The sequence below is a fragment of the Erpetoichthys calabaricus genome, chromosome 12, assembly GCF_900747795.2.
Source record: "Erpetoichthys calabaricus chromosome 12, fErpCal1.3, whole genome shotgun sequence".
Classification (NCBI taxonomy): domain Eukaryota; kingdom Metazoa; phylum Chordata; class Cladistia; order Polypteriformes; family Polypteridae; genus Erpetoichthys; species Erpetoichthys calabaricus.
In genome coordinates this window covers 3,221,339-3,243,458 of record NC_041405.2, presented here as the reverse complement: position 1 = coordinate 3,243,458, position 22,120 = coordinate 3,221,339, and the positions used below count along the sequence as shown (strand labels likewise).

The following is a 22,120-nucleotide window of genomic DNA, read 5'->3' as shown; positions in this document are numbered from 1 at the left end:
TGACCGCTGCACTAAAAGGAAGGCCCCCGTCGTGCTGATTGGAGCCCTGCAGCGGTGCAGCAAAAACGAACTGGCGGAGCAGCTGAATGAGAAACTCGAGAAAAGTGAGTACAGCGTTTCGTATTGGCCTGAGTGTTTAAAGTTCCCGCTGCAGCGGGGTGGGGCTGGGATGCTGAGCAGTTATTGGTGGTGGGCGTGGCGTCAGACGAGCACATAACTATAACGAGATGCATGACGTCAGATACAGTAGCCAATAAAACGTGTAACTACAGGGAAGAAGATAAAATGTCAGACTGCTCAAGTTCAATTCTGGTATTCATCAAACGTCTCAGAGTAAGAAAATTGTGTTAACTGGATTCTCAGAACGGAGCGCATTTAGATCTAATATTAGGAGTAGCAGCAACAGCATCTGATAAATGTACCCTAATTTAGGAAACTACTCCTAACTTCACCAGGATTTAGGAGAACTCGTAAGCCGTCCTAACTCGCTACAAGCTGACAGAAAATGGCGTTCAGGTAGAGATCTGCACGCTCATTCCGGAAAAAAGCTGAATGTTTTGGAAACGCTGCATGGGCAACGATTAACTCGAAAAACGATATTGACTTGACAGAATAATATTGGTAACAAATCTTGTACGTTACCTGATCAGTCATCTAAGCGGAGAAGCCACGTGATCTCAGCCGAAATTGAAGCGTTAGCACCGGTGCTTTCTTTTGGTCACAGGAAAAATGCAGCATTGCGATAGCGATTCATTTAATAATAATTCATTACATTTATATAGCGTTTTTCTCAGTACTCAAAGCGCTATCCACACAGAGAGGAACCGGGAAGCGAACCCACAATCTTCCACAGTTTCCTTACTGCAAAACAGCAGCACTACCACTGCGCCACCTGTGAGGATTTGCGGACTGCATGTCTCAACCAACCATCTGCCGAATTTTACACCAAGCTTTGAACGTCCATACAACTAGCAGATTTATACATCTCCCAAACAACGCCGCGTGAGATAAAATTAAAGCTAACTGCTGCCATGTAAATTAGCACACGCTGGAAGATCACTGGCCCGAGTGTGGAGGAGCTCACAGATGTGAATTTTCGCACTCGGTGGTGCTGCTATATGGGGAGCTAAGAACTGTACACTCATTTTTATGGTATGTTTTCAACTGTTTTCTCTGTTCTCTGTGTTTCTCGCACTTTGGCATTGTCTGATGCCAACTAAGTTAGTACTAACAAGCATATAATATCTACAGTAAGGTGGTCTATTTTTCAGTCTTACAAGGGCACAGGTCATTTTGTATTGATTAACCAAGTTGCACTAGTTTGGATGGAAACAAGTGTAAAAATGAGCAACTGAAAAGCCTACCAATAAGTCACTGAGTTTTATTTTAAAATGTACCAAAATAATATGGCCATTGGATAAGACATGCATAAGACAGATGAAAAGCAAGACAAAGCCGAATCTTTAATTTTTAAGGTCTGGACCAGGGCTGTCTTAACACATGGGCACAATGGGCATTGGCTGGGTGCCACCTAGGCGCCCACGTTTTTTCTGATGCCTATGTATGCTTTTCTTTTGCTATCAAAACAGGGGCCTATGATGCTGTTAAGACAGCCCTGAGTTCCTAAAGGGACTGTAATAAATGTCAAATTAATTGTAGCTGCCATTGATGAGCAGACTGCAGCACAGATAATTATACAATGCAAGCATGTTTCAGTTCTATTTTCTAGACACATTTCAGGACAAAGGAGAACAAAGTTAAGGGGCACTTTATGAGACAGAATTGTCAACATTTTAATTATTTTCTGTGATTTTAATTTCAATTCCATTGGCATGAAAATGAACTGGCATTGAAACACCATTTACCATTTTAATGTAGTGCTACACACACACACACACACGTGCGCGTCTTTGGAATTTGGGAGGAAGATCATAATAACTAAATGAAAGTGAGACACTAATGCAGAGAACAAGAAAACTCCACACAAGTAGCTTTAGTTTTATATTCTCTCCAAGATGTCACGAATCCCAATGCAGATTTCATGTACTGTAAGCCATGCTGTCACTGGCCAAACTGGGGCCCTAAGCAGAATCTTCTCCTTGGGCCCCGCCAAAAAAACCACAACATTATATAGCAACTTTAATTTAAACAATAAACACATAAAGAAACAAAGAAGCACACATCACCATCTTACTGTAAATGTGACTTTTTAACGTTAAATAAAATTACTACTTTTAATTATCAGAAGTTAAAAGTGAATAATTCTGTATATATAAAATAGTACTAATAAAATAATATATAGCAATAATACAGTATATATAAAATAGTACTACTACTAATAATAAAGTATCTATCTATCTATCTATCTATCTATCTATCTATCTAGCTAGCTAGCTAGCTAGCTAGCTATATATAAAATAGTACTACTACTAATAATAAAGTATCTATCTATCTATCTATCTATCTATCTATCTATCTATCTATCTATCTATCTATCTATCTATCTATCTATCTATCTATCTATCTATCTATCTATCTATCTAGCTAGCTAGCTAGCTAGCTAGCTATATATAAAATAGTACTACTACTACTTCTATATAAATAATACAGTATATATAAAATAGTACTATCCATCCATTTTCCAACCGGCTGAATCCGAACACAGGGTCACGGGGGTCTGCTGGAGCCAATCCCAGCCAACACAGGGCACAAGGCAGGAACCAATCCCGGGCAGGGTGCCAACCCACCACAGGACACACACAAACACACACTAGGGCCAATTTAGAATCGCCAATCTACCTAATCCATATGTCTTTGGACTGTGGGAAGAAACAGGAGCGCCTGGAGGAAACTCACGCAGACACAGGGAGAACATGACTACTAATAATACTATATATAAATAATACAGTATATATAAAATAGTACTACTGCTACTACTACTAATATATATCAATATTACAGTATATATAAAATACTACTACTACTACTACTACTACTAATAATAATAATAATATATACTGTATATATATATAAATATTTATAAATGGTACTTTATATATGAAATAGTAGTACTACTACTACTACTACTACTAATAATAATAATAGTAAAATTAAAACTTCTGATTCTACTACTGCATGTGCTTAATAAATGTACTTAATGCAGTAAATACAGGGTCAAAATGAAACTAAATATTTAGATATTTAAAAAACAAACTTGTGAATATGTCACCCACACTGATGAAGTGATGTAATTGATTTTGTCCTTCCAATGTCAGCCAATCGCAATGCGGTGTGAACTAAATCAGGAACGTCATGAGCCAGTAGTTTCTCGTTTGTTTCTCTTTTTGTATCTCAGAGTTGCTCACTTGGTTCTTTTCCACTGTTCCGCCATTAACTAACTGTGTGTCGATGACATTTACAAACATGTCCTCCATACAATGACACTCAGAGCACTTGATATGTCAACTAACGTTAACAGACTTTCACAATGTTTGATAGTCCTGAGGTCAATATGGCGGTAATAAATAATCCATAACCGCGTGCCAGCTGGGTGCTGTAACATCAGGTCATGTCTGTTAAACACTCGATAGCAGACCTGCTACACTTAATGCTGTTGTTACTCCAGTAATCTGCTAGCTTTATTGAAGTGGCATTTGATGTAACGTTACTGAGCTTACTTGAAGTTGGACAAATTTCAATTTCTAAACACACCTGCAAGTGCTTCATGAACTTCTTCTTCACACTTTCATTTGTTTCTTTTTGTGTTCCTGACTGGTGTTAACTTGAAGCCAACTCTCTGTTTGTTAATAGAAAATGATCACAACAGATGACAGTCCACAACGTTTATTTGACGATTCATTAAACAGTGTCACCGTATACACGTAGAGTCCTGCTGCAGTCCTTCGATCTCAGACCCCACTCGCAGTGCATGATGTGCTTATGAGAAGGGCAGCTCTGACTGTAAAGGTTATGTAGAAAGCTCTAAACCTTATGAAAGTCCTTACCCAGCACCACCAGACACATATTTCTGAAGCATGATGCCATATTTCTAATTTTTGCTGACCATTGTCTTTCAGTCCAGAACGGTACTTGCAAGCAGAGGCAGCTTCATGATGAACAAACTGTTTCTTTAATTGAATTTTCTCTCCTTTTCAGTTGCACCAGGTGATGAGAATTATCCCGAGGGAAAAAGACCATATAATTTGCGAGACCAGAAGAAGCGTAAGGTGAGTGAAGCGACATTTTACTTCATTCACTCGATGAACCGATGAAAAAATAAAATAAAGATGAATGATTTATATGACCCTGTGTTTGGATTCAGCGGGTCTGATAATGGATGGATGAATGATTTAATTAAAAGTTCACGTATCCAGATGTACCAAGTCTTGAGCTAACAACATCCATTAAGAAGTGACATGTGACTTCCCCATTGTTCCACCTGTGTTTCTAAAAACAGATACAGGTTATAACCCACCAATGTTAATTTTAAAATTATTCAAATATTATATTTTTCTTAATTGTTTGTCCTTCCAATGGCATGATGTTCACCAAAATGTCAGTATTGCTTATGGATTTAGTTCCTCAGGGACTTCACATTCTCTCTTAATGGCTAAAGGCCTACAGAAATGCCCTGCGGTGGGCTGGCACCCTGCCCAGGATTTGTTTCCTGCCTTGCACCCCGTGTTGGCCTGGATTGGCTCCAGCAGACCCCCGTGACCCTGTAGTTAGGATACAGCAGGCTGGATAATGGATGGATGGATGGATGGCCTACAGAGAATCACTGAGACAGCCACCTACCTGAATGCAGTGGCATTGCAATAAAACTGACGGACGAGTTTAAACATCCACAGCTTCAACAGATCTGAATCTCTGACTTCTAGATTTTAGGGTTAAAATGAGTGGTCATCAACATGGGGTCTTTATGGCTTATAATGTAAAATCATCATTTAAATTAATGTGCCTTTAAGCTTTGGAAATTTAAACACCATAACAGGAAGAAACCCCATGAAGGCCACCACTTGGAGGCGAGAGACACAAGCACTAGTTACTGCCCCACTTTTATTTTAAGCCGAACAGATTTTAAAAGTAGACAACATTAAAGCAAGTATTTAAGTTGATATTTTGTATTTTGTAGCATTTTGTGACTAACATCTGAAATGTCCACATCTAAAGAGAAGCTGGAGTAAAACTGTCCATGTGATGCGTGTCACAGAAGGGGCGGGGCTTTGGCTCCAGCACGTGGACAGTTGTATTTATTTCCCATCCTCCCCACATACTGATTTCGCTTTACAGAAAACACAGAGCGGAAGTGAGACCAGTGCTCGTATTTATCATGCATCTCAGAAGTGCTCCTAGGAATTGAACTAAAAGTACAATTTAGGATATGAAATCGTCCTCCCCAAGAGAAGGACTTGAGGAGACGTTTTGAGGTGTCCCACGCCCAGTCCCAGTGAGGGGATGGAGTTTGCATTTAAAAATGAATGGCATCATGTTTTAATGGTACCACTAACCACAAAATGGCACTCATGAAGGTGTTCTGTAGCTTTCTTGGAAATCATGGTGACATTTTGTAGTTTTCTGAAACTAATGTTAAGGTTTCACTGCAAAGATGATGATGATGATAATAATAATAATAATAATAATAATAATAACAACTAGGTGGCTCTGCTCCCAGCTTGCTTCGCTCACCAAACCCCATGTGGGGCCTACGTGCTCATCATTTCCTGGACCTGCTTCTTGAGACGAATTGTGCTTTGCTTTTGGATAAACACGAATATCGACTCTGTCTTTGATGTCTCCATCTTTCAAAACTATTATCGCTGAGAATTCGTCACATTTTGGTTTATTATATATGCGAGCGTGATCTTTCGGATTCATATAGAAATCCAAGAAAATTTCTTTGTCCGTGTTTTTCAGGTAAATTTCATGTAAAGTGCAAAACTTTTGGACGTATGGATTTGTATCCATTATTGGCTGTAGAATTTCTAATACATCAAATGGTTTAACTCTTTTGATTCTTTGTTACATCGCTTCTCCGTGATCATAAATATAAACCTGACCGACTTGTGGTTTCTTCAAACTTAAACTTGTCTTTGCTTTAATTTTTGCTGGACCACAGATTCTCATAGCTGGTGTATGGTCCTGAATCATGTAAATCTACGTTTTGAGCAATGAGTGATGCGAACACGAACAGATTATTTTAGATTCGGATATTTTGTCTGTAGTGTTTGTGGATTTCACTTTCACCAAATAACAAATCTTTTATTTCTCGCGGATACGCCTCTTCATTGGGAAGAAACACTACTGTTCCCTGATGGCAGCACAAATTACATGATCTACAAGTCTACGACTTAAACTTTAAAGACAAACAATATCTACATACTTCTGTCCTATCACCTACAGTGCAACCGGAAAGTATTCCCAGCACATCACTTTGTCCACATTTTGTTATGTCACAGCCTTATTCCAAAATGGATTAAATTCATTTTTTTCCTCAGAATTCTACACACAACACCCCATAATGACAACGTGAAAAAAGTTTACTTGAGGTTTTTGCAAATTTATTAAAAATAAAAAACTTGAGAAATCCCATGTACATAAATATTCACTGCCTTTGCCATGAAGCTCGAAATTGAGCTCAGGTGCATCCTGTTCCCCTGATCATCCTTGAGATGTTTCTGCAGCTTCATTGGAGTCCACCTGTGGTCAATTCAGTTGACTGGACATGATTTGGAAAGGCACACACCTGTCTATAGAAGGTCCCACAGTTGACAGTTCATGTCAGAGCACAAACCAAGCATGAAGTCAAAGGAATTGTCTGTAGACCTCTGAGACAGGATTGTCTCCAGGCACAAATCTGGGGAAGGTTACAGAAAAATGTCTGCTGCTTTGAAGGTCCCAATGAGCACAGTGGCCTCCATCATCCGTAAGTGGAAGAAGTTTGAAACCACCAGGACTCTTCCTAGGGCTGGCCAGCCATCTAAACTGAGCGATCGGGGGAGAAGGGCCTTAGTCAGGGAGGTGACCAAGAACCCGATGGTCACTCTGTCAGAGCTCCAGAGGTCCTCTGTGGAGAGAGGAGAACCTTCCAGAAGGACAACCATCTCTGCAGCAATCCACCAATCAGGCCTGTATGGTAGAGTGGCCAGACGGAAGCCACTCCTTAGTAAAAGGCACATGGCAGCCCGCCTGGAGTTTGCCAAAAGGCACCTGAAGGACTCTCAGACCATGAGAAAGAAAATTCTCTGGTCTGATGAGACAAAGATTGAACTCTTTGGTTTGAATGCCAGGCGTCACGTTTGGAGGAAAGCAGGCACCGCTTATCACCCGGCCAATACCATCTCTACAGTGAAGCATGGTGGTGGCAGCATCATGCTGTGGGGAACTAGGAGACTAGTCAGGATAAAGGGAAAGATGACTGCAGCAATGTACAGAGACATCCTGGATGAAAACCTGCTCCAGAGCGCTCTTGACCTCAGACTGGGGCGACGGTTCATCTTTCAGCAGGACAACGACCCTAAGCACACAGCCAAGATATCAAAGGAGTGGCTTCAGGACAACTCTGTGAATGTCCTTGAGTGGCCCAGCCAGAGCCCAGACTTGAATCCGATTGAACATCTCTGGAGAGATCTTAAAATGGCTGTGCACCGACGCTTCCCATCCAACCTGATGGAGCTTGAGAGGTGCTGCAAAGAGGAATGGGCCAAACTGGCCAAGGATAGGTGTGCCAAGCTTGTGGCATCATATTCAACAAGACTGGAGGCTGGAATTGCTGCCAAAGGGACATCAACAAAGTATTGAGCAAAGGCTGTGAATACTTATGGACATGGGATTTCTCAGTGTTTTTATTTTTAATAAATTTGCAAAAACCTCAAGTAAACTTTTTTCACGTTGTCATTATGGGGTGTTGTGTGTAGAATTCTGAGGAAAAAAATGAATTTAATCCATTTTGGAATAAGGCTGTAAGATAACAAAATGTGGAAAAAGTGATGTGCTGGGAATACTTTCTGGTTGCACTGTATATCCACATAGTCAATTTCTTTTCACTGTTCTGTTATTTTACCGAGTAATAATTTCCAATGCAATCTTTACTGTCATTTTTTTGAGATTTTCAAATTTTAGTACTTTCCTAATCTCTAACCTGCCCTGCATGTGTATCAAGCCAACGTTTTTGATCCTCTTTACGACGTTCTACTTTGTCTTCTACTCTTTGTCTTTTCTTCTTCTACTGTTTGTCTTTTATTTCCGCCCCCGCTTGGACCTGTTAGGTTTTCAATTCATCTCTTGGCACAAAGTCTCATCTTGTGGGACTTGAAATTATCTCTCTGAAAAAGTCTTGTCTCGTCCCAAGATTTTTTTATATAACAGAGGGATGTTAATAATAATTATAATAATAATCAAAGTGCAATTAAATAAAAGGTTTATGCCACTCTGATAAAATACTCGTAGACTCATGTTTTGAACCAGACCACTTCCCAACAGCATTAAGAATAATTCAGTAATGAGCACCGAGATGGTAAAACCGAGGCTGACGCACTGAATGAGAGTTAAGCCTGATAACAGGTGTGATCTACCACTGGACGTTTGGTAGAATCGCCTTCCCGCTGTGATGGCTGTGGGCAATGCCTTGTTAAGTAACAGTTACTGAAACTAGCTATGACTGTTCTTCAACCGTTACTGAAGTCCCAGTCACTCCTCCAGTGTACCATATATGTATTTGAGAAATTATTACTGGAGGGGACTGGGATGTAACCTTAAATGATTAAACATGGCTGAGCTCATTTGCTGCTACACACATCTGTCAGTACACCTTTATAATTTTGTACTGCTGCTATATAAATGTTTGGTTTCTCTGTTTGTTTCACAGTTGGAAAACGAGGAACCTTCTTCATCGGAGGGCCCAAATGTGAAAACTAAGATGGCCTTGAAGAATGTGACTATCAATACATTGAATGTTAATGCACCAATCAAATTGGCTGGTAAACCAAGACGAAGAGTCTCTCCCAGAAAATTAAAAGAGTGAAGGTAAGAAAGGAGAGCGGGCTGTTAAACAGCTGCCCGAGCTGTGATGCCATGTAAGAATCAAAGGGTCCAGGGGTGGAAATCGGCAGAGACAGAATAAAAAATAAAAGTACATCAGGAGATGGACATTCCAAAAAAAAATAAAGGTCACATTTCAAGAAGGGGTTTATAATGAAGGTCAAAAGCTACCAAAATAAACCAGTCCCAAATTGCAAATGTCATGCCCCATATAAAAACGGGAATAGCTGAAGAAGAAGAACAAGAAGAAGAAGATGATGAAGGAGGAAGAAGAAGAAGAAGAAGAACAGTATGGATGGATTCTGAGGATTTTGAAAGTAAAATAATCCAATAGTTAAATGTATGTATTATTTAGTTCCCTGTGCTTTTAAACATGTTCTGATTTGGAGGTTTTGCTCTCAGACGTTGAGCAAATGGAAATTTTATATATATTATATATATAAAATGGGCGGCACGGTGGCACAGTGGTAGCGCTGCTGCCTTGCAGTAAGGAGGCCTGGGTGTTCACTTCCCAGGTCCTCCCTGTGTGGAGTTTGCATGTTCTCCCCGTGTCTGTGTGGGTTTCCTCCCGCAGTCCAAAGACATGCAGGTTAGGTGCATTGGTGATCCTAAATTGTGCTTGGTGTGTGGGTGTGCCCTGTGGTGGGCTGGCGCCCTGCCCGGGGTTTGTTCCTGCCTAGTGCCCTGTGTTGGCTGGGATTGGCTCCAGCAGACCCTCGTGACCCTGTAGTTAGGATGTAGTGGGTTGGATGATAGATGGATATATATTTATATATATATTTTTTGAGTTAAGTAGTAAAAGCACTGATTTACCATTTTGTGGTTGAATTAGATTACTGGTGTAAAGACAATAACCTGCTCTTTTAGTCATTATTATAAAATCGGTTTATACATTATATTAATGCGTGATTATTGCTGTTTTGTTGCCTTTCTTCCCAGTGCCATACATCTTTTTAATAAGAAATATCCAAAATAATAAAAATCCTAGGAGTGAAAATTTACTCATATGAAGCATATAACTGTAAAAACATACCATGAGACTGCAAGAAATAGTTAGCAAAGAATTTGTTTTCAGATGACGCAATCTCTCTGTATTAAAATGCTAAGGGTTGTGTCTTACTGTCTGTCACGTGATTACTCGCAAACCACTTGGTCTTAATGGAAAGCTTTATGACATGATACTCTCTAGTGAAGTAAAAATATGTCTGGCAGCAGCCTATACAAAGTTATCAGGGTTCTCATCTCTGCTTGAGAGGAAGACATAGCAGAAAAGAAAAGAACGACAGCAACACCTGCTGAGCATGAGGAGGATTGCTGTGACTGCTTGTAGGAAGAAGAAACAGAACAACAGTGCCATCTACTGGGTGTGCAATATGATGGCAAAGGCAGACAAATGTCTGCTCAAACTGACCCACTGTATTTGCCCGTCCTCACACCAAAGTGATCCTTATGATTACGAAAAATACAGGGCAATACAATATGATGGCATGAAAAAGAAAACTCCACTGGCAACATCTCCTGACCATCAATCCAAACACAGAAGGCTCTCCAGTGATGATGAACGATGAGAAGTGAGCCGGAGTGTAGAGCCATTGTGGCTCATCGACATGTCACACATACTCCATGATACAGAATGTAGGAACGCCTAGGACAGAGAAATGAAGGACGACAAATGAGAAGGTCGTCAAACACTTTTATCTTCCACCCATATGCAAGCATTGCTTTTACATCCATACTTCAACTGTTGGTTGAGAAGTACGATTTTCAGAAGTTAGATGTGCTCACTGTTGGCCGGTATTTTTGTCATACTGAAAACAAAAGAATGTGTTCGCCAAAATGTAAATGTTCAGCTTTCCCCAAATGAAGCATCTTTATCAGAGGACTGGAGGTCTGCATGTTTCCTAGTATTTTAGAATTTAAGTCTAGGTTTTAACCTGTGTTGTCTCTATTTATTGGTTTTGTTTTCTGTTTTGTTATTGGATACAAGTGAGAAGGAAAATGTCGGTTTTCTTGTGTTAATGTGACGAAATAACAATTTTGAACCTTTGAACATTTCACTCTGAAAACTGTTGGTTTTTGTCATTGTCACTTCAGGGTGGCAGCACTAAGCACAAAGCAGGACACGACAGGGGACCACCATCAGTTTATTGCACTCACTTGTAGCAATTTAGACTGGCCAGTTCACCATGTCTGGGTGATGAAAACTGAGGAACCTGAAGAAAGCCCCACGTAGACACTGGCCGAAGGTGCGGACCCTGCGTGAATAGATCGATTTCAAGATACTGAACTGGTGTGCCCTCACAGCTGGCTTATATTCATTTTCAACCCTACTTGATCTAACTTGGCAAATAAGGGGCGAGGAGCATTGGATTCATGGCACAAACCAACCATGAATTGAACCATGAAGCCCACCCACGTAACACACTGACACGCACTCAGTCACACTTAAAATCAACCCTTCTGTTTTGCCTTGAACTCTGATATTAGCTCTGGTTAGTGAGGCCTTGTTAAATCAAAGTTACTAATGTAATTATTATTTAAAAAAAACAAAACAGTTGTATCTGTGAATAATGAAACCTTAGAAATTTAAGAAGAGATTCCAGAATTCTTAACGTATGGGAAACAATGACGTGTGTCAATAGCAGCAACATGGCGTGGTTTCCTCACCAGGGCCAGGAGGTGTACTGTACTCAGTCATTCCAGTTATGTAACGTGTTCCTCACGATATGACGTGTACTACGGTGCCCTCCATAATGTTTGGGACTAACACCCATTTTTCTTTGATTTCCCCTTCTTGCTCCACAGCTTAAATTTACAAATCATAAAATTCAGCCATGATTAAAGTGTACATTGTACCTTCTTTTAAGGGGATTTGCAGACATTTTGGTCACAAATGGTCCCCCCATTTCAGGGCACCAACATGTTTGGGACAATTGGCCTCACAGGTGTTTGTGGTTCCTCAGGTGGGTTTCATGGCTTCATAAGAGACCTCGACTTGCTTGTACCCTTTGGAGTCTGTAGTTGCCATTGTTCAACATGAGGACAAGAGTTGTGCCAATGAAGCCATTATGAAGCTGGAAAACAAGAATAAAATAATCAGAGGCATCAATAACACCTTAGGATGACCTAAAAACAACTCTGTGGAATATCATGAAGAAGAAAGAACTCACTGGTGAGCTCAATAATCACAAAGGGGCTGGTAGGCCAAGGAAGACCTCCATTGCTGATGACAGAAGAATCCTCATTAAGGTCAAGAAAAAGCCCAAATGGCTGTTGTGTAGATCAGAAACGGCCTTCAGGGGGCCGATGTGGATGTATCAAAGACGAATATCAGTAGAAGACTTCATGAACAGAAACACAGAGGACACACTGCATGATGCAAACTGCAAAAACAGGATGGCCAGATTACAGTTTGTGAAAAGGACTTTTGAGAAGAATTCTGGGAAAAGTTCTTGTGGATGAGATGAGACAAAGATGAACCTGATCAGAATGATGACGAGAGCAAAGTGTGGAGATGAGAAGGAACTGTTGTGAGTGCAATGTAGGGCCCTGGCGTCAGTGAGCTGGGTCTGTGTCTGAGGTCACAGGTCTTCCAGCAAGACAAAGCATACTGTACTTCAAAAAGCACCAAGGAACTGTTTAAGACAAAACTTAAGTTGCCAGCACTATGTCCAGATCTAAATCCCATAGAACACCTGTGGAGAGATCTCCAACCACACTCATCAGATCGGAGAGACCTGGAGCAGCTGGCTAAAGAAGAGTGGTCCGAAATTTGTACAGGGAGGCGTAAGAAGCTCATTCATGGGTCAAAGAAGCGACTGATTTCAGTTATCCTTTCCAAAGGGTGTGCTACCAAATATCACCTTGAGGGTGCCAGTAATTGTGTCAAGTCCTTTTCTGGAGTTGTGTGTGGAGTGAGATCTGCTTGGTCTTTTTTGTGTTGTTCAATGCAAAAAAAACAATACATACATACATACATAAATTAAATAAATAAACTTGCAAAGACCACACCATTTGGAATTGCAGTAGTTTTCTAGAAGAAATCTGGAAGAAGTGCAGGGACACCAATATTTTAGGCCATGACTGTATGTTGCTGGCACAAATGTTCCCTATAACGGTGCTTGTGGCTTGAACATTTGGATGTGGAAATTTGTGATGAGCCAGCAATTCACATAAAATTGAATCTTCAGCAATTTGTCCTGTTATAAAATTACATAATAAATTAGGAAACACATGCTGTTTAGCGACCAGCAAAATTCACACCATTCCCACATATTTTTCTCATCTGCTACCCCTTCTGACTTTGAAAAAGCACAAGGCAATTCACTTTGGTGCAGAGCGTGGAAAGGCCCTTCAGGGGGACTTCTTCTTTGATACCATCTGTAGACTTGCTTATATGGCGGCCGGCCAGTTTCCAGAAAGGTCCTGACTTGGATTGGCTTACGGAAATGGGAACGTATGTGAGGGTGGTGTTAACTCAGGCCTCAAATAAGAAGGGCAAAGTGAAAACTGGCAGTGCACGTGGCAGATGAGAACACAGAGGGCAGCCGGGGAAGGAAGAAAAGGTGTCAGTCTAGGATGGCTAAAGGAACATCCACAGCCTGTGAGGAGGAGGAGGAGGAAGAAGAAGAAATAATGACATTTATATCATGCTTTCCTTACTACTCAGAGTGGTTTACATAGGGAGTGAGGACCCAGCAGCCATACCTCATGCACATCATAACAGGTAATCCACCTTAAGCTAAGCATGTTCAGGCCCCATCAGTGCTTCAGAGACCATCTAAGGACAGCTATAATTGCTTCAGGAAAAGGTGTTGGTGAGGCCAGCAGGGGGCGCTTACCCTGTAATCTGTGTAATATTCTGCTGTAAAAATGGACGAGATGTAAAACCGAGGTCCTGACTCTCTGTGATCATTAAAGAGCTCTGGGTATCCTTCGTAAAGAGTAGGGTGCACCCCAATGTCCTGAATTAATTGCCCTGCACGGCCTTGTCATTCTGACCCCCTCATCACCTCCTGCCTCTAATTGGCTAACTGTCTCACCCCTTCACCACCTAACGGTTATCCTGTGGTGAGTGTACTGGTGCAAGAAGGGCTGCCATTGCGTCATCCAGGTGGGTGCTACACACTGGTGCTGGTTGAAGTACGAGCTGTAGATGAGCTAAAGCAGGTCCACTAGTGGACCCTCCACCACAGGAACCAGGCTGGTGCTGACACTGCCATATTCCTCCACCAGTTTTGGCACCATTAAGGCCAACTGTGGCTCCTCACGTCCATTACCTTATGACATTCTGCTAAATAAGTTTGTATTCTCTGTGTTTAGAAAATGTCCCATCAAGTCACTGTAGGGCAACCAGATTTTTAAATTCCCAGATTGGGACTCGGCTTATAAATCAAGCTTGTCAAACAGCATAGTGAGTTTTGAGTTTGCTGTTATGCACAGATCCATTTTAATGGAAAGTGGGGTTTGAGTCCCCTTGGGGTTTTCATTTGTGTTCTTAGGCGCATATTGAATTGAAAAGTTGGTGAAGTTGTGTGCTCTGAGCAATGTTTGTGATATAAAGAACATGCTGTAACTTAATTGAATGGCCAGTCAGTTAAAAGCAGGGCTGTTTGTTATATTTCACTAATTAATCAGGATGCACAGCATGACAATGGGACTGTCCTGGAAAAAAAACAAAACAGGATGTCTGGACACCCCGGGCCATTGAAACGTAGGAATGACTGAGTGCCAGAGAGTGAGAATAACGTAAGAAAGTTGGAGCAGAGCTCTACACGATAAATAATGTAATGCAGACGTAACATGGACTTGCACAGTAGCATCGACTTAGTGTGGTGTTTAAATATATATACAGTATATATATATATATATGTTTTTTTTTTGAGCAGAAGAGACTCAAGAAATATTTGATTCATTAAAGATAATATTTGACTTATTTATTATATTGCATCATCCTTATGTTAACCCACAATCTGAAATTAAAGTGGGCACTTCACCTTTGTGCTTACTACTCTAAAAAGAGGAACCCAAAAATATTTTAGGAAATTGACAGTTTTTACCTGTTATTTAGGCATTTCAAGAATGAAGCCTTCATCATCTTCACTGATCATGAAAAAAAAATGGCTCAATGTCTATACACTCATCAATCCAGATGTCCTCTGTTTTTTAGCTGTTTTATATTCGTCTAGATAACTTGAAGTACAAAGTACAGATTTGGAACCTGAGTTCATAGTCCTATCTGAAAAAATGAATTACTTCCGTTGATCAATCCATGGAGCTCCTTGTAAACTTGTGCTCGTGTCCCAGTTGATCCCTCCGGCTAATTGCTCAGAAGGAGTCGCTTTACTCCCAGATGTACTCCTTTGTGAAGATGTGCTCGACTGACTTTATAGCCCCCTATTGTCTGGTCACACAAGAATGAAATGGAAAAAGGAATTTATTTCAAGGCATTTGTGGTGCTCCTGTTTAGCACAAGATCCCAAAGACTATATATGAACACGTGAAATCATTTCCCATAATAAATCTCCCAAGAGCCTGTTGATAGGATTATTACAAACATTATAGTCCAATACCAGGCTCTAGGAGAAAATATCTTTGGTTTCCCTAAATCCTTATTAACAGGATATGCATATTCTTTGCAAATAGTTTAATAAAAATTTTTTTTAGCAAGTTTCATATTTAACAATAGAGAAAGAACATGTCAAATGAATTTTAGGGTAATATCCCAAAACAGGATAGATAACAAAAAATGACTGTTTTGCTCATCAGTAGTAGACATCCACTGTTTTTTGTTCTTCTGATAGATTGAAGTCTTCTGCTTAAACTGATCGGTCCATTTTTCAATTCACTTTTTTAACTGAAACTTTTCCTTTCTTCTTCTTTACAGGTCCAACAAGGTGGCTTCACTTGGAAGAAACTGCAAATGAGGACGCCTAAAAGACTCTTCATCAGCACTTGTTCTTTCACCCATCCTTACGTTTTTGTTAAGTGATTCATTTTTGATGTCTTAATCAGGATGTTGTTAAAACTGAGTTGTTAATGTCATTTTTATTTGTATAAATATGTTTGTTTTTAGATGTTTTAGTTTAGCAACTGTCTTGTTTATGTTTTTGTCATTCCCAATCATTTAATAAAGATGTTTTGGATGGTGTGAAAGTATTCAATCAGCTAAATGGAGGTTTATAAACTTGCCTCAGATGTCTTCATCTGGTAATGAAGGCCCACAGATTGATCTGCTGATTAAATGGAAAGCGTGGAAGGTGAACACAGAGCCTGTCCGAACACAAAAAAAAAGAAAATTAAAAACAGGACCGACGGCTGCAATCGCTGAAATATCCACAAGAGGGCGCTCCCGCGTTGGAAATGCAGAAACGAAGCCGTTCGGCCCTCGCAGTTTGCCTTTACTTGTTACCGCCTTGAAATAAAAATAAGACGTTCTCGCGTAGTCAGATATGGGGAAGGATATTTGGGGAGTAAACCGCAAGATAATGATTATATTCTTATATTATGCTCATTAAAGAACCATCAACAACAAATCAAATGAATAATATATGAAACAATTATTATAAAAGTAATGTTAAATAACTGCGGTAGGTTGGCACCCTGCCTGGGATTGGATCTTGCCTTGTGCCCTGTGTTGGCTGGGATTGGCTCCAGCAGACCCCCGTGACTCTGTGTTCGGATTCAGCAGGTTGGAAAATGGATGGATGGATGTTGAATAAATCGGATTCTGCAACTACACGAATAAAAGAAAAATCGAGTGTGTGTTCATGTGAAGTTCAGGTTGATGGATTTGGCCCAAAAGTTAATTCAGATCTACAATTTTTGGTGTAACAACCACATGCCAAATTTCATCATTTTATCTCGTTGCATTTTTGAGTTATCGTGTTTACGCACGCACACACAGAGACATAAATCCAAGAAACGGTATTTTCGAACTCAGGGAGATTTAAACCGTCAAGATTCATCAAAATCTCGAGGTCGAATTTTTTTCATGATTACTACACCTTCTCCATACTTTGTATACGAGAAAGTAAAGAAAAATAACGTTTACCCTTTTTCAGCCGTCCTCAACTTGCAAAAAGCACACTGAAAAAAATAACTTGTTGGATAAACTTAAAAAAATTATGGCAATCAATTGCATTCACCTTTTTAAGTTCTTTCAACTAACACTACTTTTAAGTAAATCCTACAATGGTATTAATGTAAATTTAACATTGCTTTTTGAGTTGAGTGAAAATAAAAATGTGATAAGAATTTTTTGGATTAACTAACATTTTCTTTTACAAAATTATTACTTTTTTAAGTTGAAACAACTAGTGCTCATAATTTAACCCTACTCAAATGGTGTATATATAAGTTACACAAGATTTTAATTGGAATAAACTTAAAAAGGTTTACGCAATCGATTGCCATAATTTTTTTGAGTAAGCGTAACTCAATATTCGCACCTTTTCAAACAGAAGTCATAAAAGTGGAAAAAAGCACAAAAAGCACAAGAGTATAGTTTTTGTATTTTAATGTATAAAACATTATTACAATATTTTTCTTTACAAATAACAGTAATTACAATGTAGATTTTATTTTACCTTTATTTTCTCTTCGCAAAAGCCTACAGCCATCTTATGGGCTCATTAACCCTGAAATTTACTTTACAATCCAAATTGTTAATTTCCTTCTACATGTTTGCTAGTTCACAGTATGTAACTTTTACAAAATAAGGTTAACTGTGAAGCTGTAAACTTAATAACCTTAACAAAATCTTGTGTAAAGTAGGGCCATCCATCCATTATCCAACCCGCTATATCCTAACTACAGGGTCATGGGGGTCTGCTGGAGCCAATCCCAGCCAACACAGGGCACAAGGCAGGAACAAACCCCGGGCATGTCGCCAGCCCACCGCAGGGCACACACACATACCAAGCACAATTTAGGATCGCCAATGCACCTAAGCTGCATGTCTTTGGACTCTGGGAGGAAACCCACACAGACACGGGGAGAACATGCAAAATCCATGCAGGGAGGACCTGGGAAGCGAACCCAGGTCTCCTGACTGTGAGGCAGCAGCGCTACTGCTGTGCCACCGTGCAGCCCACCTTAGCAAATTCTTATGTAAAATAGGGCCTCTATATTGGTAGGTAAATACAAAAAAAAAATCCAGTAAACAATGCTTTTTTTGACTGAAATATGGTCATACCCTGTATATACAAAACAATATGGTCTTCTAATATTGCAGTAAATAAAGCTGATGCAAAAAATAAAGCACTAGCACATTAACCTGTTTTTTAAAGAAAGAACTTTTGAGCTACGTTTGAGACCATTCAATTCCAAAAATAATTTTTGGAATACTTCTAAAGTATATCTGAGCTCTGCGGTGGGTTGGCGCCCTGTCTGGCATTGGTTCCTGCCTTACACCCTGTGCTGGCTGGGATTGGCTCCAGCAGACCCCTGTGACCCTGTAGTTAGGATATAGAAATGACTGACTGGCTATATCTGAGCTCTTTAGGGTAACTTCGATTCAGTGAATATACAGTGGTGTGAAAAACTATTTGCCCCCTTCCTGATTTCTTATTCTTTTGCATGTTTGTCACACAAAATGTTTCTGATCATCAAACACATTTAACCATTAGTCAAATATAACACAAGTAAACACAAAATGCAGTTTTTAAATGATGGTTTTTATTATTTAGGGAGAAAAAAAATCCAAACCTACATGGCCCTGTATGAAAAAGTAATTGCCCCCTTGTTAAAAAATAACCTAACTGTGGTGTATCACACCTGAGTTCAATTTCCGTAGCCACCCCCAGGCCTGATTACTGCCACACCTGTTTCAATCAAGAAATCACTTAAATAGGAGCTGCCTGACACAGAGAAGTAGACCAAAAGCACCTCAAAAGCTAGACATCATGCCAAGATCCAAAGAAATTCAGGAACAAATGAGAACAGAAGTAATTGAGATCTATCAGTCTGGTAAAGGTTATAATGCCATTTCTAAAGCTTTGGGACTCCAGCGAACCACAGTGAGAGCCATTATCCACAAATGGCAAAAACATGGAACAGTGGTGAACCTTCCCAGGAGTGGCCGGCCGACCAAAATTACCCCAAGAGCGCAGAGACGACTCATCCAAGAGATCACAAAAGACCCCAGGACAACGTCTAAAGAACTGCAGGCCTCAATTAAGGTCAGTGTTCACGACTCCACCATAAGAAAGAGACTGGGCAAAAACGGCCTGCATGGCAGATGTCCAAGACGCAAACCACTGTTAAGCAAAAAGAACATTAGGGCTCGTCTCAATTTTGCTAAGAAACATCTCAATGATTGCCAAGACTTTTGGGAAAATACCTTGTGGACTGATGAGACAAAAGTTGAACTTTTTGGAAGGCAAATGTCCCGTTACATCTGGCGTAAAAGGAACACAGCATTTCAGAAAAAGAACATCATACCAACAGTAAAATATGGTGGTGGTAGTGTGATGGTCTGGGGTTGTTTTGCTGCTTCAGGACCTGGAAGGCTTGCTGTGATAAATGGAACCATGAATTCTACAGTCTACCAAAAAATCCTGAAGGAGAATGTCCGGCCATCTGTTCGTCAACTCAAGCTGAAGCGATCTTGGGTGCTGCAACAGGACAATGACCCAAAACACACCAGCAAATCCACCTCTGAATGGCTGAAGAAAAACAAAATGAAGACTTTGGAGTGGCCTAGTCAAAGTCCTGACCTGAATCCAATTGAGATGCTATGGCATGACCTTAAAAAGGCGGTTCATGCTAGAAAACCCTCAAATAAAGCTGAATTACAACAATTTTGCAAAGATGAGTGGGCCAAAATTCCTCCAGAGCGCTGTAACAGACTCATTGCAAGTTATCGCAAACGCTTGATTGCAGTTACTGCTGCTAAGGGTGGCCCAACCAGTTATTAGGTTCAGGGGGCAATTACTTTTTCACACAGGGCCATGTAGGTTTGGATTTTTTTTTCTCCCTAAATAATAAAAACCATCATTTACAAACTGCATTTTGTGTTTACTTGTGTTATATTTGACTAATGGTTAAATGTGTTTGATGATCAGAAACATTTTGTGTGACAAACATGCAAAAGAATAAGAAATCAGGAAGGGGGCAAATAGTTTTTCACACCACTGTATAACACATAGTAACATGGCACATGCTGTTGCAAATTCACCAAAATTATTTACAGATTCAGTTTACTCAACAATCACACCAACATCTGCTGGTTCTGCATCAGGAGCTCCTTCATGCTTTGCCACAATTAGTTTGAGAGCATACTGACTCCAGTCAGACTGAATACTATCAGCTTCAACATCCTAAAGAAAATAAAATGCCACAATTAATATCAATAACAAATACATCTATATTTCAAAGGAATACTCCACCAAAAAATAAACACTTTACCTGTTCCTTATCCTACACTGGTAGAGCTGGCTGAGAAGAATTTCAATCTCAGGTTTTAAAGCAAAAAAAGCAAAGCAAATCGTGACACAATACAATTTAATAGAAACTAATTCTATATAGTACCAAACAATATCAAAGTGTTCGTGAAAAAATTTCAGATTACTAATGTTTTATAATCAGGATGGATGACATCCAGTGTAGAGGGCATCACCCAACAAATGAAATCAATTGCTTTTCTTTCAAGCCTTTTCTAAACTTGACTTGGCCATTTCTTTGGTTTTCAATGTTTTATGCATCAGCATTCATATGTGTTATTTTTGACATGCAACAGTAAAATATACTCTCGAAGCAAAGAAAAATTAAAGTAATATAAACTACTGAGCGAAAGAATATAGTGTTACTAACATATTATAGTAGTATATATTTATTTTATTTATTAGTTTCTTAAAGTTGTCATCGTATAGATTAGAGTTTTTTTTTTTTTTTTTAAACTCCACTCAGTCAATGCAATATTGAGATACCGGCTCTATCTCCGCAAACAGAAGAGGAAAAACAATAAAACTGATCCACTTACCACACACTGTACTCTGAGAAGATCCTCCACATTTTCACCAAAGTACTTTATCACACAGCAGAGAACAAGCTCTCTTCACTTGTGGAGAGTATTTTCCTGTTTAAATCAGCATTAAGAGGCATTGTGAAAAAGCAACCAAACCAGGTCATTTAATAAATATCTCTACAAGAATGTACTTATGCTTCTTACCCCATAAGATATCTAGCATCATCTGGATTTCTTTTTCTACGGCACCTCCCTTATTACGGAAAATGCTTATCAGCCTTGGTGTGAATTTATCCAGGGAAGATGTAAACTTTGCAACCAGATGGATTGTTGGGATTCTTTTGAATTCTTTGCTGATCTGCACACATAGAACACAAATCATAAAGTGGAACTAATTACAAACAATTCTGAAATGATAACAAACAGGTGTTTATTTAAAAGCTCTAAAACTACACCCTATTACACAGAAAAAAAGAAACTATAACAATGCAAAATAATTTAGAAGATAAATGACTTCCATTTTTTCAGTACCTGAGAGGCATTGCAGACAGCTGGCCATCTTGCTTTGAAATCTTCAGTCCTTCGGAGAGAAAATGTTTTGGCCATTTTTTGGGTGATAACACTGTGATTATCTTTCTTCCTCACCTCACTCAAAAGCTCCTCTCTTTCTTTTTCAAGACTTTGTTTTATTTCCCCAGCTGGATAAGGTGGAAGACAATTCACTTCAACCTTCTTGGGTTTTTTAATATTTCTTGCTGAAGACTTTTCCTGCAACTGCTTCTTTAATGAATTCAGCTCAGGGCATCCAAGGGACTTTAATGTTGTCCTGTAATTGGCCATTTTATATTTTAAGCTGGTCTGCCAACCATAATAAGCAGACTCAGAGCCTGGCTCCTTTAAACATGGGTGCTTTGCTTCTGCTACTGCACAAATCTGACCATGAGCAAAACTGCTGTGAAGAAGTCCGTAGTGCTTAAGCAGATCTGCAGCAATTACAATACCACCTCATTTCACACCTACAAGAATTGCAAATAATGCAGCATTAATTATTAAAAATAAATATGTAATTTTAGACATGGAGTAGTATCAAGTGCAGCTATAAATATAGATTTT

General features: G+C 39.6%; 1 long non-coding RNA gene across 1 annotated transcript; it reads left to right on the top strand.

Annotated features, from left to right (window-relative positions):
• The first annotated feature begins 253 nt into the window (after window positions 1-253).
• Window positions 254-16,194, top strand: LOC127529807 (uncharacterized). Its single transcript, XR_007936430.1, has 4 exons — window positions 254-333; window positions 4,156-4,226; window positions 8,867-9,024; window positions 15,926-16,194. It is a non-coding gene; the product is annotated as an uncharacterized LOC127529807 (long non-coding RNA).
• Window positions 16,195-22,120: the final 5,926 nt, after the last annotated feature.